At 37.0% G+C, this 12,767-nt stretch overlaps 1 non-coding gene across 1 annotated transcript; it reads left to right on the forward strand.

Annotated features, from left to right (window-relative positions):
• Positions 1–289: 289 nt before the first annotated feature.
• LOC127125120 (small nucleolar RNA R71) lies at positions 290–396 on the forward strand. The gene has a single exon (XR_007804579.1). It is a non-coding gene; the product is annotated as a small nucleolar RNA R71 (small nucleolar RNA).
• The last annotated feature ends 12,371 nt before the right edge of the window (positions 397–12,767 follow it).

The following is a 12,767-nucleotide window of genomic DNA, read 5'->3' on the forward strand; positions in this document are numbered from 1 at the left end:
GGTTGCGGGTGGTATGGTCAAGTTATCTAATTTTTGGACAAAGGCATCTACCTTTGCATGAACATGGTCAAGGCTACTAATTTCGTACATTCCACCCTTAGTCTGGGACTTTTCCACTGGAGTTCGTTCACCTCCCCATTGGCGATGGTTTTGGGCCATGTTTTCAATGAGTTGATAGGCTTCAGTGTATGGCTTATCCATAAGTGCACCGCCCGCGGCAGCGTCTATTGTAAGTCTTGTGTTATACAGAAGCCCGTTATAAAAAGTGTGAATGATCACCCAGTCTTCTAGGTCGTGATGTGGACATATCCTCATCATGTCCTTGTATCTCTCCCACGCTTCATAGAGAGATTCCATATCTTTTTGCCTGAATTCGTTGATTTGAGCTCTCAGCATAGCAGTTTTGCTCGGCAGGAAGTATCGGGATAAGAAGACGTTCTTCAGCTCCTCCTATGTTGTAACGGAGTTGGAGGGCAAGGATTGCAACCAAGCCCAAGCTCTGTCTCTTAGAGAAAAGGGAAAAAGGCGCAGTCTTATTGCATCTTGAGATACACCATTCGCTTTTACAGTATCCGCGTACTGCACAAACTTGGTCAGGTGCTCATTAGGATCTTCTGTTGGATTTCCAACAAATTGATGTTGTTGGACGGCTGATAAGAGTGAGGGTTTCAGCTCGAACTCGTTTCGATTAATAGCGGGGCAGCAATGTTGTTGTGAGGTTCTTGTTGAGATGGGGTAGCGTAGAATTTGAGAGGGTGATTATGTGGTACTTCGTCAGCCATGTTTGGTTTTTCTTCTGATTTAAGAGGAAATGAGATATCGGGAATACCGTATTTTTGTTGATATTCGTGTATTCGGCATCTCACGTATAGGAAACGCTCTAATTCAGGGATTGGTGGTGCTAAGTTATCGCCTTGTGAGCGAGTACTTGGCATACAATCAGGGAAAGACAAGGAGAGAAGATTAGTTTTCGTTTTTTTTTACCTTAGTCTATACCGTGCAACGGAAGAATCACACTATTTGACTAAAACAGGTCCCCGGCAACGGTGCCAAAAACTTGATGCTTGTCGTGGCTATATATAAAATATAGTATGTCGGGTACTTGACTGCAAGTGCATAGTCTATTCACTATAGTTTTAAAAGATATCGATCCCACAGGGACCTATGGTCAAACTAGTGTTGCTAACGTCACTATGTTTAGCTAAGGGAATAGATTAGTAAGAGTTCGGGGGTAATATAGTAAATCTAAGGGAAATTTTCGGTTTTACGAAAGAATTAAAGGAAGGGAATCAGTATGCAGCGCATTAATCGTCAGGGATTCGATAAGTCACCGGTGAATAGTTTAAATACCAAATATCTCACAGTAGAAAATGTTTATTTAAAAGACTTTATCTCACACTCTCGTGGTTGTTGATTTGGCTTATAACTTTAAGTCAGAATGTACGCTCTCGCTGTCCCATTTGAAGTCAAAATTACTTTTTGAAAATAAATAAATTCTAATTGTTTTTAAAGTGCTCTCGCTGTTTTTAAACCCAATGCCTAATTTTTACTATCCAGCTCGAGCCTCACGCTCTCGCGATTGTTGGTTCTCACCTTAGTTAATTTCCCACTCTCGTGGCAAAATCGTATTAAATAGCTTTTCACGCTTTTGTGATAAAGTTAGTTAAATTCATATTAAAAACTTCAGCCTAAAAGGTTATTTGAGAAAAAGGGTTTTCACCGGTTATTATTAAATCCCATCAAATTAAGTTGCTACATATCGATACCGGTAGTTTAGCCGGACATATTAAATAAGGCAATCACAAGGCATAAATAGATTAACTCAGTGGAAAACATGCTTATAACAATAATAATAGTTCAATAAAAACCTGGATATCGAAGTACAGAGTATAACGATTCTTTGGAGCACTTGAGCAGTCCTCCACAAGTCGGTAGGCTTTGCTTCTTCAATACAGATTACTACTTAAAATTAAACAAAGGTGTAGTAGTTCCCCAGTGTAGGAAACTACTACTATGGCGAACTGAAAAACTAACTGGAAAAGGGAAACTATGAAAAGAATGGCGAATACAATAAGGCAACGGAAACAAGGTTGCTGGAAAGAAAGAAAAAATGTTGAATGCTAAAAACTGGAAATTAAATTGCAGAGCGTCAAATCAAAGTAGGCGTCCCCAATTTTTCCTAATTGAGTCCTTTATATAGTGTCCATTAGGTCTTGGTAGTTGAGGAATTCAAGGGACACTTGGTCTTGAGAGAGAAAAACGTGGGAAAAGTTTGTTGGAGGAAATATAGGCACTTTTGGGTGCTTGTTGCTGACTGCTTCAAAGTGCAGTTTGTGGCCGTGTGACGCTCGTCATGGGCCTGTGACGGTCGTCACAGTCTGGGCCGTGACGAACGTCATGAATGTGTGGCGATCGTCGCATCAGCAAAATCTGCTTCTTCTGCTCTTCTGGTTTTTTCTATGCTTTTTTTACTTGTTTCTTCTTCTTTTTCTTCCTTTTCTTCATTTTGCTCTTTAATGCATGGAGATTTAAATACCTGCAAAAGTAACACGAATACTTGCGCAATAATCGGGATATTAATCGAAATGGTGTGATTTCTGAGTGTAAATAGAGGCAATTATCTGATGTGTTTTCGCGTTATCATGCAACGGGCCTTTTTCTTGGAAGTTTGATTTGTGGTTGATTCGAAGCATCAATGGATTTCGACCGTGACTTCCTTTTTCTAGAAGTGAGGTCAAGAACAGGCGACAGGTCATCTTCGTCAGAATCTATGATGATGGGGGCAACATCAGGTTTTTGGATTCTTAGGGGACTCACCAGAGGTTTTCAAGCAACCTGAGCCAAGAATTAAATGTTATATCATCAATGTATAACAAGGATAAAGGAACAAGGAAAGAGAGGTACCTTTGCAGGCTTGCTACTTCCTTCGGCCTTCAAGTCGATGGGTCTTTTGTTGGTGTGTTTTTTTGGGGGGATCTTGATAGCTAGACAAAAATAATAAGAAATGGTCAGCATTAGCCAAAAGCAAATAGCCTGTCAAAGGAAATATACTTCGAGGGAAGCCCCATGTATCACACCTTCATATATGTCCGATTCGATTCGGACATCTTCGATTCCTATATGAAGATGCCCTTTGAAACTGCCTAAAGTGTGCTTAGTCGCGACCACCCGCTGAGCCTTTTTCTGAGATTGTTGTCGGAGGATTTTAATAGAGTCTCCACAAGGAATTAAGCCAAAGTTATAATAACCAAAAGGGGCCAGACAACAGAAGGTTCCCTTTGTCCCCCAAATTCTTCAGTTGAGCCACTCCATTGCTCAATGATTCGTAAAGGCTTGCCAGAATCATCTCACTTAAGTAGACGTCATGCCCCACATGCAGTTGGTTAGCCAGGGTGAGATATTTTTTGGCAACTTGTAATGATTTCGAGCAGAATACGGAGTGTGACAGCCACAAATCCAAAAAATCTATATGCTCTACGTTGGAGACAATTTCAGTGTCTTTATTATGGTAGTGGGCTATGTGTGTTGAATACGCCGCTCTTGTAGTAAAAAAGGAAATAGTATCCATGGAATCAACATCAGGATCGTAGGTGTGGCCAGTGGGTTTTAACCCTGTGATAGCGGCCATGTCGAAGAGAGTGGGTGTGACCATTCCGCAAGGAAGATGAAAGGTATATTGTGTGTTGTCCTAGAAGTACAGCGAAGAAATTAACATAGGGTTACTATAATCCAAATCTAATTTCGACAGCATAATAAGGTCATATATCCCTATATCTTTCCAAGCCTTAACTTTTTGTTTCTCTATCTTGTTTAACCAATTGGAGTAATAAGTGGGATCTTTAAAAGTTGGGGTGGCACAGAAGGCTCTAAAACCATTGTTCATAAACCTCAAATCTATAGTGTCTTCAGCCTGAGTGTTTTCGGTAGAGGAAATCCTAGGGTTTCTAGCATGTCCTATGGGTTTGCATTTATGGTAAGATGGAAAAAATTCTCTAAGTTTGCTGGTAGTAGCGTCTAAATCTGCTAAAGGTCCAGATAAGGCATGAGTTTTATCAGAGACAGAAACAAGAACGAGTACCTGAGAAGCATAAATCCTACACTGTTCCTCTGTCTGAGGTTATGGTAGGTACTGACGATTGCCAACTGCAAGTGGAGCGGATAGCATAGCAAATGGCGGAAGTTCAGAGATCTTCTTCGGGGCTTTGGACCTGTTGGCGGTAGTTTTGAAAGAGACTCTTGTTCCTTTGAGAGCTTTGTTTGAAGCGTCCATTGTTAAGGTATGGAGACAAAATCTGGGTTTCAGTTAGAAGATATTGGGAGAAAGGAGGGTTTCAATGTTTGAAGATTCAGAGAATGTGAGAAAGTTTTGAAATGGGTAAGTAATTGGGTTTTATAGGCCTGCAGGAAGACGTTTCAAATCAACATTAATGGTGGACAAGTTAATAGGACACGTGTATCACTTTGGCAGTGTAGTGAAAATGGCAATTAATGTTATAGCCCATGATTTCCTAGAATCTAGGAAACGTGATGAGTAAAAAAGATTCGGTTGTGGGCTAAAAAGACACGGGTAGGAAAAACAATGATGACGTTGACGTCACCAGACAAGTGGAGGAACTAAAAAGTTTTTTGCCAATATTGAGACACCTGGCACAGTATCAGTCATTGAGGCGTCGAAGTACGGTCTTAAAAAATGTATTTCTCTCTCGTGTGTCCAAAATGACATTTTTTGGGGGCAATCTGTTAGCTCAAAATTTTGACGCCCACCCCAAATTACCAAAATTGGAAAATATGCACAGTTGGTTTCGACCAGCTAGGGGTAGATCGGCTTAGCTGATTGGATAAAGATCAAGCTCATAGCTGAAATTTTGGAGCAGTTCCTTCAGGAGTGGTTAGAAAACGGTTTTCGATCAGAGATTTAAAATTTAAATAAAGGAGAGAAGATCACCTTCTTTAGAAACCGCAAGGATACGCGTGGAGCAGAGTGAGTTAATGCACGCATGTAGCGCCACGTGTATCGACGTGATTGAAGGACCATCAAAGAAATTATTTTAATCCAGTATAAATATAGGGTCTTAGTGTTAGAAAAGTGTGTGTCAAATTGTGTACAAAATCTGCAAATTTACTAAGTATTCGTGTGAAGAAGAACTTTAAAACACAGAATGTACGTTGTCTACAACATTGTTTAAGCATTTCAAAGCATTATAAGTTTGTCTTTACTTTCTCTTCAGAAACACTCTTCCTTGTTCATTCCTTTCAAGCACTTTATTTTTACTTTGTCATTTGCAAATTTAAAGATCCTTTAATTCCTTTCCTTACCTTAAACTTTTACCTTACAGTCTTAAGATTCCAGTGCTTACAAACTTTTTTGATTATTTTCAAGCCTTTTACAATTCCCGTCATTTACTTCATTTTTCTTTACTAGTTCTAAATGCTAATTTAAGACTTTTCTTTTCGTTCAAGTCACTCTTTTGTCCTTAGTTTTCATTAAAAATCTGATCTGGCATTTAGTTTGATCATTTATTACTATTACGTTTACGAGACACTTAGCACATGTCCTAGGATCAATCTGATCGATCCTGTGAGTGACCAAGTTTAGAAATTTGGAAGATCAGCGGTTGTTTACCAATTCTCAAGGTAAACAACTAGTTGGTTCATCATATAAGATTCTCACTTAGTCCTTCTTAACATTCTCAGTCCAATCTCATTCCTTAAGCTCATCTATGATCATGTCCCTGTTGATCACCACTTGCTTGTTCACTAGATCGAACAACATGTATCCTCTAGTCGAATGATATCCTATTAGGATCATCTAACTTGACTTGTCATCAAGTTTTCTTCTCAATTGATCTGGCACATGTCTATGTGATATAGATCCAAACACCTTCAGATGACTCAAGCTAGGCTTGACACCAGACCAACATTCTTATGGCGTGATTCCTTCTAGCTTCTTAGTTGGACATCTGTTTAGGATATATGTTGCAGTCGACATAGCTTCTCCCCATAATTCTTTGGGTAGATGCTTGTCTTTCAACATACTTATAACCATATTTATGATGGTTCTATTCTTCCTTTCTGCAAATCCATTCTGTTATGGAGTGTAGGGTGGCACCACCTCATGCATAATCCCTTCTTTCATACATAATGCGTCGAAGTCTTTCGACACATATTCTCCACCACCGTCAGTCCTTAAAATCTTAATATTTCGATCACTTTGTCTTTCGACCATAGATTTAAACTTGGAAAATACCTCGATCACTTCACTTTTCTTCTTGATCAGGTAAGCCCATAGTTTTAGACTAAAATTATCTATGAATGTAACAAAGTATTTATTACCTCACACCGAGTCCACCTAGATAAGACCACATACATCAGAGTATATGACTTCAAGGATTTCCTTCGACCTGCTTCCTGCATCCTTATTGAAGTTATTCTTGTGTTGTTTCGCCTGCACATTTTCTTCATACACTTCATTTGGAACAACATGTATCCTCTAGTCGAATGATATCCTATCAGGATCATCTAACTTGACTTGTCATCAAGTTTTCTTCTCAATTGATCTGGAACATGTCTATGTGATATAGATCCAAACACCTTCAGATGACTCAAGCTAGGCTTGACACCAGACCAACATTATTATGGCGTGATTCTTTCTAGCTTCTTCGTTAGACATCTGTTTAGGATATATGTTGCAGTCGACACAGCTTCTCCCCATAATTCTTTGGGTAGATGCTTGTCTTTCAACATACTTATAACCATATTCATGATGGTTCTATTCTTCCTTTCTGCAACTCCATTCTGTTGTGGAGTGTAGGGTGGCACCACCTCATGCATAATCCCTTCTTTCATACATAATGCATTAAAGTCTTTCGACACATATTCTCCACCACCATCAGTCCTCAAAATCTTAATATTTCGACCGCTTTGTCTTTCGACCATAGATTTAAACTTGGCAAATACCTCGATCACTTCACTTTTCTTCTTGATTAGGTAAGCCCATAGTTTTAGACTAAAATTATCTATGAATGTAACAAAGTATTTGTTACCTCCAACCGAGTCCACCTAGATAGGACCACATACATCAGAGTATATGACTTCAAGGATTTCCTTCGACCTGCTTCCAGCATCCTTATTGAAGTTATTCTTGTGTTGTTTTGCCTGCACATATTCTTCATACACTTCGTTTGGAATGTCAATTTCTAGTAATCCTGAAACCATATTTCTTCTCTTCAAATCTCTGATGTCTTTGAAATTAATATGGCCAAGTCTATAATGGCATATTCATTCATCTCTGATGGTTGCTGTTGCAAGGCACTTATGCTCCATCATATTAAGCTCAACCTTGAAGGTTATATTCTAAGACATTGGAGCCTTCAAGATCAACCTTCCATTTGAGTCGAGAACACTCATCATCTTATCTTCGATCCATACCTTATAGTTCTATTCGGCTAACTACCATATGCTGAGAAAATTTATCTTCATGCCTAGTATGTACAACACATTTGAAATTACTGACCTCTTACCATATTTCCTCATAATTAGAACATCACCAACACCTTCAGCTGCTAGAGTGTTGTCATTTGCAAATTTCACCATATTCTTCATTGAGGGCTTTATGTTGACAAACCAATCTTTCCTTCCAGACATGAGTGATGAGAATTCTGAGTCCAAGTACCATTGGTCCTTGAATCTATCTCCATCTCTCGTTGTAACCACCAGCAACATCTTTTCTTCTTCATGTTTAGCCAGCTTTGCATAAGTTTCTTGATACTTTTGCTTTTCAGAATAATCACTAGAATAATGACCATGCTTCTGACAATTGTAACACTGAATGTGACTCTTGTCTGGCTTTTGACCACCTCCTCTTCCTCTACCTACACCACCACCTCTTTGGTTGCCTTGGTTCTAGGGTTTACTCAGATTCGACCAGTTTCCTTCTTGCTAATTTTTACCAGTCGAATTGTTGTAGCCTCCTCTGCCTTTATTTCTATTCCAGCTTCCTTTGCCTTTCCTTTCTTTTGTTGATTGCGCTTGCAAAGCCATATCACTCTTTGACTTTCCTTCAGCTCTTCCAACCATTCTTTGTTCATGCTATTCAAGCGTCCCTTGAGCTCTTCCTTTGTCAGTTTTGACAAATCTTTTGACTCTTCTATGGCTACTACCACGTGGTCGAACTTTGGAGCTAACAAACTCAAGATCTTTCAAACAACAGATCTTGATGTCAACACTTCTCCATATACCTTGATTTGATTCACCAGTTTTGTAACCTTAGTGAAGAAATTACTTATGCTTTCATTGTCTTCCATCTAAAGCAATTCATACGTCCTTTTGTAAGTTTGTAACCTCACCTCTTTCACCTTCTCCCCACCTCTAAACGACTTCTCCAGAATTTCCCATGCTTCTTTCACTAACTCTAGATCATTAAATTTTTTAAAGTTATCTGAATCAACACATTGATGGATTATAAAGAGAGCTTTATAATCTTTCTTTTTCAATTCTTTATGTGCAACCCTTTCTTGATCCGTCGCATTTTCTGCAAGCGTTGTTACTCCTTCCTCACAAGATCCTAGAGATCTTGAAAACAGAACATAACTTTTATCTGCTTGCACCAATTCTTATGATTTTTGTTCTTGAGAATCGGAAGATTTACTGGAAAATGCCCATTTGGATGATTCACTGCCATCATGATTTTCTTCCCACGAATCGCTTCAACCGGAGCTCTTGATACCAGATGTTGGAAATCCACCACAACCTATGGAGAATTTCTATTAATATTGATGAAAAATATTGTTATCACCCACACAATGACAATGAAAAAGAAAAGAACAATTGAGAAAGAAAAGAAAGAACGATGGAGAAGAGGAATATTTTCTACAGAGTTTTCTCTCTGCCCATAACCTGTGGAAAACTTCTTTATTCACTTTTCAATTGAAAAATTATGTGAATACAATGTTATGAATACAACATTACAAGAATAAGGGTTACTCCTTATATTTATAGATTTAGGTTAACTTGCACCCCAAGCCAAAGCCCAAAACTATAAAATCCCAAAATAGTTAACACTATTAAACTTAGGCCTAATTTGAAATCATGTGTGAAGCAACATGTTTTGACACTTCGGCACACTAATATAACTCAACACACTAGGTGATTTGACACTTTCTTACTTCTGCCGAGCAACTTCCTTTAACACAAGGAATTACAATTCAACAGGAATCATGCTTACTGCGTGCAAGATCAGAGATTGGAAACGCACCAATTGTAAAGAATGATCCAAAACTTTATGGTCTAATTTATCATAATGTTTCCATATTGAAGAGGTAAAACTGTAAATTTTATCTTTTAAGATTCAAAACAATGTCCATTGCAATTTAGGATTTGGAAATTGTGTTCTTAAGATTTCACAAACATGAATATGTTACAACAATCTTACTGATTATTTTAAATGTTTTAAAAATCGAACACATCAAACCGGTGAAACCTACAAATCATGGTTCAATTGCTTTAAATTATGGTTCAATTGCCTTAAACTGTTTGAATCGGGACAAAACCATGATCGGCTGCTAAAATAATTGAATTGTGGTAAAGACGAGAGGTTCAATGGTTTCTACCATCCAGTTCAGTTTAGTTATTAAAACACGTTTAAGAAAGAAAGACATTAGTAGTAATTACTTACAGCATGATGTTTATGAATTGACATTTATGTTTCAAATTTCTATGTGACTGTTCAATTATCAAGAGCTATGAATTAATGGAAGAGAGACTCAAAGTGTATGTATACAGACAATGAGCTAGACCTATAACCAACATTTATTGGGTATGAACAGAGTAGAGAGGTTAATGTATTAAACTTAGGCAAGGTTCAACCCACTGATAAATAAGAAAAATGACATTACATGATTTTTGTTGTTTGTTCAAAATATTCATCTTAGATATCTATTATAATGTTGTCAAATTCTAATGTCTTATAAGTTTGATTGATATCTTTTATTCTTGCAAATCAATGAAATTGAACCATTATGTCAAAAAAAGGTTGATCTATATAAACAATGTGCTGAAAGAAGGGTGAAATCATTGATGTCAAATTCTTATATTATATTCCTCCTAACTATTTCTTTAATTACTTCAAATGATATTTTACCTTTTGTTAGAAATTTCAATATGTTGCATCACTCACTATAATATTTGAGAGAGAGATACATGATAACAACAATTCAATTTTATTATATCAACAATCATATTGTTTTTTTTTTCATTTTTACTTGTGAAAAATTTTTGCAAGATAAAGAGATAAGAAATGAAGTTCAAGATAATGAATTCAAATTGGGTTCATCAATGCCTTTAGATACAATCAAGGAGAAGACTACTTAGTTTGAGGTAGAAGCTACATCATTGAATAGGTATCTTCAATTAACTGTTGTGGTCCGTGTTTGGTAAATAGAAGATCTTTGAATCTGATTTTTTTCCAAGATACCAAACCATGAAATTTTTGGAGTGCATAGTTTCTATTATTGTTGTTTCATGGCCCATAGTTTAAAATAGCTCAGTTACATCAATCTAATTTGGTCTTTATGCAGACTCTAATTTTATAGACATTGTTGTTGGTGTTTGGTGTGATACAAAATCTGTTGTTACTAGTCCAATAACGGGTAGATATAATGCTAATGCGTTTGGTGGAGATGCCTCCATTGAATTGGATAATCGTTGTAGGCATGCATTTGTTGTTGTTGGTGACCTAATTTTTATTTATGGTGGTTTAAGTGTTGGTAAGTAATAAAAATAATCTATTTGTTTGAGTCATGTGGTAGTTTGATCATTGCAATTTATAAGGTCAGGCTGTTGTTTGACGATAATTTAGCTACTATGCTCCTTTTGATTTTCATTTAGACTTAAATGGTATACTATTGGGAATTGATTCATGATATGACATAAACTTTGGTGGTGTTTTTTAATACTATCTTTGGGAGCTCATCATGGTCATGGCAGACTTCAAAGCTCAAATTCTTGGGAGGAATCTAGGAAGGTATATATATGATGCACCACTTTGTTGAAATTCTTAAAGCGTCTTTATTAGCAAACCACACACTAAATGATCTTTTGAGTTGTAGGGAATCGATAGGAGGATTATATTACCAAAGCTATTTGGATGATAATACGCTTTTGGGTCGTGTTATTGGTGGAGGTGGTGTGTTTGTGTTACATTGCATTTTACTTCCTCAAAAAAGTTGAATGGAAAATACTCTTGATAATGTTTAGTCTAATTTTAGCTCAATAAAGTTGACTATTTCTGTCAGGGATGAAGTATTATCTATAAAGTGACATGCAATATACTTTAGTAATAACAAGAGTAGAAGACACATCCTGTAGAACATAGAATGTGGCCTTAAACATACAGTGCGCCCTCAAATGTGCCCCCTTAAATTTATGATATTCTTAGAATGCTAATGCATATACACAAATATATATTTATGTCAATATTCTTTTTAATTAGGCCATCAAGTAGTAAATCAAAATTGAGATTGGAAAAATCTCAGCACCTATGTTTCCTTTTGTTTTTAACTAGAATTGTGAAAATATTTATTTTTACATCATGTTGGTGTAGGGGGAGAAGAATTCTAAAAAGACAAGCGGGTATTAGGTCTTATTGATTGTTGCAGTTGACAGTTCATAGGGTCTACCTTCAACCAACAGACGCTACTTTAGCCATGAAACAAACATGGGGCCTTTAATAGAAGAGCAAAGGGTTGAAAATGGTGTCGGTATTGTCAAACATGCTTCGTAACGCATTTAAAATTCTCAAATTCAAGGTTCTATTTTCTAACCTTCTACTTTATTTTGGTTTTCTTTTTTATATTTCAATACAAATGAACATTGACTCATATTGTAATGTAAATTGATAGGTGAGGATTTAAAAATTAAGCTTGAAGAGGGAATGAAAGAGGTGAGCTTGGATTCTCAAGTGTTGCACCCTCTGTAGAGGGAATGAAATTAAGAGACTATATTTGGCGTGGACATGAGATCCTACATCTGTTGTTGTAATGACAGAGGTGAGCTTGGATTCTCAACAATGTTGCACCCTTTATAGCAGCAAAAATGATTAAAGGGAGAGAAAAGATGGGAAGTAAATTGGGAGATGATAAAGAGAGATGGAGATGAAAATCATGAGAGACTGTGAGATTGGTAGGTAGGGGTTGTAGAGGATGGTGCGCAATGAGACTTTGTTTTCCTTTTTAGTTCTTAGTTACTAAACTCCTTTAGTAATGGATTCAGATTCAGATTCTTAGTTACTAAATTATGAATAATTACCATGTAGGTGTCGCAGTGAAGAATCGGAGACCGAGCTATTGATTAAACTTGACTCATGAATCAAAATATCACCATCGAACTTTAATTTATCCAAGGGAAGGGGAAAAGATTCAAAATAACCCAATATGTATATGAAAAGATAGAAGATTAAACTTAAGCTAAGCAAAAAAGGGGGAGATTCTAAGGTACGAGGGTGTGTTTTGAAAAGGGAATGTATTAGCACCCTAATCATCTGTAGTACTCTACAGGAACCTTTTAAATATATGTGTTTAGTTTAAAATTGTTTGCTATTTGTAAGACCCCAACTTTGACCCTAAGATCCCTCATGATATCCCATCATATGCATTAGCTTTGGGATCACACATTGACCTCCTCCTTACCCCTCATTCATTGGGTTTGCATTGGGAGTGGTCACCAAGCACATTTTATTGTATCATAGTTTATTTTTCATTATTTGCTAACCA

Source organism: Lathyrus oleraceus, chromosome 2 (assembly GCF_024323335.1).
Source record: "Lathyrus oleraceus cultivar Zhongwan6 chromosome 2, CAAS_Psat_ZW6_1.0, whole genome shotgun sequence".
NCBI classification, from domain to species: domain Eukaryota; kingdom Viridiplantae; phylum Streptophyta; class Magnoliopsida; order Fabales; family Fabaceae; genus Lathyrus; species Lathyrus oleraceus.